We start from the raw sequence: 4,920 nt of genomic DNA on the forward strand, positions 1-4,920 counted from the left end.
ACTAGACAGACCTTTGTTGGCAAAGTAATGTCTCAGCTTTTTAATATGCTGTCTAGGTTGGTCATAACTTTTCTTCCAAGGAGTAAGCGTCTTTTAATTTCATGGCTGCAATCACCATCTGCAGTGATTTTGGTGCCCCCAAAATTAAAGTCAGCCACTGTTTCCACTGTTTCCCCATCTATTTCCCATTAAGCGATGAGACCAGATGCCAGGATCTTAGTTTTCTGAATTTTTGAGCTTTAAGCCAACTTTTTCACTCTCCTCTTACACTTTCGTCAAGAGGCTCTAGTTCTTCTTCACTTTCTGCTATAAGGGTAGTGTCATCTGCATATCTGAGGCTACTGATATTTCTCCCAGCAATCTTGATTCCAGCTGTGCTTCCTCCAGCCCAGCGTTTCTCATGATGTACTCTGCATATAAGTTAAATAAGCAGGGTGACAACATAACAGCCTTGATGTACTCCTTTTCCTATTTGGAACCAGTCTGTTTTTCCATATCCAGTTCTAACTGTTGCTTCCTGACCTGCATACAGGTTTCTCAACAGGCAGGTCAGGTGGTTTGGTATTCCCATCTCCTTCAGAATTTTCCTTTAACTGTGGTTCACACAGTCAAAGGCTTTGGCATAGTCAATAAAGGAGAAATGGATGTTTTTTCTGAAACTCTCTTGCTTTTTCGATGTTCCAGCAGATGTTGGCAATTTGATCTCTGGTTCCTCTGCCTTTTCTAAAACTAGCTTGAACATCTAGAAGTTCACAGTTCATGTATTGCTGAAGCCTGACTTGGAGAATTTTGAGTATTACTTTACTAGCGTGTGAGATGAGTGCAATTGTGTGGTGGTTTGTGCATTTTTGGGCATTGCCTTTCTTTGGGATTGGAACTCTTCTAACTCCTTGCAAACACTTATTAAGTAGGTTTTCTGGTATCTTAATGTAATGTGCCTGAAAAGGTTATGTTGAAATCCTAATCCCTAGTACCTCAGACTGTGACCTTATTTGGGAATAGTGTCTTTGTAGATGTAGTTAAGGAGAAGTCAGACTGGAGTAACATTGACCCTTAATCCAATGTAGCTTGTGTCCTTGAAAGAAGAGACAAACAAAGGGAGAGGGCCATGTGATGAGAGAGACCAGATTAATGCTGTAAGTGAAGGAACACCAAGGATTGATGGAAACTATTAGAAACTGCAAAGAAACAAAGGATTCTCCCCTATGGATTTTAGAGGGATCTTGGCCCTGCTGACACCTTGATTTTGAACTCCTAGGGCCAGAACTACAAGAGAATAAATTTCTATTGTCTTAAGCCATTCAATTTGTGGTACCCTGTTAGCAGCCCTAGGAAATGAATGCATTGAAACATATTTTTAAAGGCAGTGAAATATCATTTGAAATGTCTGCTGATGCCTTTGTTGTAATTCATTTTAATTAAAGTAACATTCTTTTATTTGAAGCTGCCAACCTCCATCAGCAGGAAAGATGGACAAAATTCTACCACCTAAGAAGATACAGGAAAAGGGTCAGTATAATAACATTTGCCTTCCTGTGAGTTGTCATGAATGAGGTAACATTCCTCTAAGAATTCTCTTTGCGAAACTTACTTTTAATCTTATAATTCTTAAAGATTTGAACTCTAGTTTGAGGAGAAAACTCTCTTGAGATGTTTAGTAGTTGTAATTGCTTTAAGGAGAGAAGAAAAATACAGATTTTCACTTGACTAAATAAAATACTTTTGCTCATTGTGTTAAATGTAGCTCTAGTGGAAACTTTATATTCCATTATTTGCATTTTTCCAGGGAGTGCTTGGCTTCTGGAGGTACAAAATGAAGTACATTAGGCTTTCAAGCTAATCAAAACAGTGTGTCTTTGAGATAGATAATTGGTATTTTAGAATGTGCACTTGGCAGTGGTGGTAGAATGCTCACACAAGTACATATATAGGCGCAGACACACAGATCAAGATACACAGATGTCTGGAAGAAGAGCAACCCTTGCAGCCACTAATGCTCACTGCCTTTAGCTTATAGGGAAAACCTCAAGGTGTGCTCAAGAGCAATCACTCTGAGCACGGACTAGTCCAAATTCTACTGAGCTCATCAATGCTTTGTAAGTTCCCATTGTGTGCTTCTGTTGGCCGCAGTCAACTAAAGATTACACATGACATATCTAAAGCATTTAAGAATCTAGGAATTGTTCTCACCAATTTCTAGATGAGACAAGCAAGTCAACACAGGTATTGTTGCCTTTCTAGTGTTATATTACAAGTAAATGGCAGAAGAGGATCTGGGACTCAAGTCTCCTCTTTCTTTATGAGTTGCACTTACTCTACAGAAATATGAACACCATGGTTCATTTTCATATACATTTATGTGACAGATACATCACTTTGCACATCTGTACCCTCATACTCTCACAGGAGAAAGCCTCAACCCAGATTCCAGTCCTATTGAAGATGTTCTCCTAACAGCTTTGCTTATTTTAAACCAGGATTTCTCTTCTACTTTGAAGTGGCACTAACAAGTATATATATGACTCGAAAGAAAATTCATCCCAGTCCAACTGTTGTCATAAAACCTTAATCATTCAGCAAGTAGCCATTTTCAAACTGCCTACATTCTGTGTTAATACTTCCTTTAGAAACATACCAAGACCTGTGTATCCATAGAGAGAACAGAAGTTTGCATACATTTTGAGAGTTTGGAGACAATCACTGCTGAATCATAAGAAAGTTTCCTTCTTGCTCTGATGCCATGGGTTCTGCCATTAAAAAAAAAAAAAAAAAACTCATTGTTGTTCTATTCTGGTACCATGGAAATCCATAGATTTCCCTTGAGTCTTTCAGTTCTTCTCAGGAACCCAGTTCAAGAGCTGAGAACCCATGTAAAGGAAAGGTTTTGCCTGGAAAGAGGCCAAGATAGATGGCAAAAACCATGACAATACTGTAAAGTAATTATTCTTCAATTAAAATAAATAAATTTAAAAAGAATTAACTAGATAAGGATGTTATTGACAATAAAAAAAAAAAAAGGTTACTGGTCCAGGTCCTCTATTATAAGCCAAGGACAGTCTATACATTATTGCTACCATATCTTACCCACTAGGGATGTTTTGCAACATTTTCCAGAAATTGATGTTGTGAGTTTCACAACTTACTCAAAGTCACCCAGCTAGTGAGTGGCAGAGCTGAAAATGGGAGACAGAACTGTTCAAATCTAAAATTCTATGCTTTTCTTTTTCATACTATAAAAACCAGCTTTCATATATTGGATATTAACAGAATAGGAAATGCTCAGCACTATCCTTACAGCACTGTGCTCACAGCCTTCTGTTCATGGGCAACCATTACCATTTCATAAAAGCAGATAAAGCTGGAGAGATCCCTTTCATGGTAGTAAGTAAGGATGCTGGCAGGCAGGGCCAAGTCTCCAGACTACAAACACTGGCCTCCTTCCTGTTCAGCCAGGCTTTCTCTCAATGGAAAATGAAAGAGAAGCTCCGTGTACTAAGAACTGAAATTTCAGTCACTAGAAAGACAAAAGGAGACTGAAGAACTGTCACAGATATGGGGAATGGAGGGGATATAACAACTGGATGCAGTGTGAGATCTGAGATTAGATCCTGAAACATAGAGGAGAAATTATTGGAAAAATGAGTTGAAATCCAAAAACATCTGTAATTGTTCCCCTACAATTCCCCTGTTTTGATCAAAACAATTCCCCTGTTTTAAAACAATTCCCCTGTTTTGATCACTGTATGATGAAAAAGACTTTTTTATGTTTTACTTGGTAAGTAGAGAGAGGACTCAATATCAGGTGGATGAGTTGAAACCAGGCTGCTTGCATGGGAATCACAGATCCACCACTTCCAAACTGTGTGGCCTCAGACAAGCTCCTCAACCTTCTCCTAGCCTGGGATTCTCAACCATCAAATGGGAATAATAATAACCGTCTCATAGGTCTGTTATAAGCAGAGTAAAATGACACATGTAAAATGTACCACAGAGCTCGGTACAGGCTAAATACTAATACCTGGAAGCTATTGTCATTAATTTTAATCAGTGTATCCTTTCTCCTCTTAGCTGGCTGCCTAATGAATACATTCTCAAAAGGATATTAAAGGTTGATAATAGTTGATCATTTTACCTTACCAGGAATATTTGTATTTTAATGAAATTATATGAAAAGTGCTCAGAGAGAATTCAGTGGCAGATTGTATTTTCTAAAGATAAAACTGATAGTATCTCTTATCCCAAAGGCATTTCTAAGGCCCTGCCACTTTCCATAAAGAGGTAGAGAACATATTCACTCCCTTCATGTCGGGGCAGCTTTTGTAAGTGTCTTGACCAATAGAATATGATGAAAGTTATGTTACATGATTTCCAAAGACAGGTCTGAAATGTCATGTACTGAAAAATATCTGTTCTCTTAAAATGCTCACTCTTGAAATCTAGCCACCATGCTGTGATGAAATCGGAACAGTTCAAGAAAAGGCTCATATGGAGAGAAACAAAAGTCTGTGGCCCACATCTCCAGCCTGAGCTTCCAGCTAAAAGCCAAAACCAACTTGCCAACCATGTGAAAGAATTATCCTGCCAATAGATCTCCCAGCCTTCATCAAGCCACTCACCTGAAGCCACATGGCCTCCCTCCATCAAACCCTGTCCAAAATATAATTTTGTAAGTAAAAAAAAAAAAAATACTACTGTTGTTTTAAGCCATTAAGCCATCATTTATTATACATCTATAGGGAACATTTTTTGATGGCAGAAACTTACAAGAGTAGGGACTAGGAACAGAAATGAGAATTTTTAAAATGTAGACAGAGTTGAGAACTAGAACTATAAAGGGGCTTCAGTAGCCTTGAAGAATATTTTGTGGACTTGTGTTTTCATCTTTACCAGACTGCAAGACAAGACAACTCAAAAAAAAAA

This window comes from Bison bison, unplaced genomic scaffold (assembly GCF_000754665.1).
Source record: "Bison bison bison isolate TAMUID 2011002044 unplaced genomic scaffold, Bison_UMD1.0 scf7180017864063, whole genome shotgun sequence".
Lineage (NCBI taxonomy): Eukaryota > Metazoa > Chordata > Mammalia > Artiodactyla > Bovidae > Bison > Bison bison.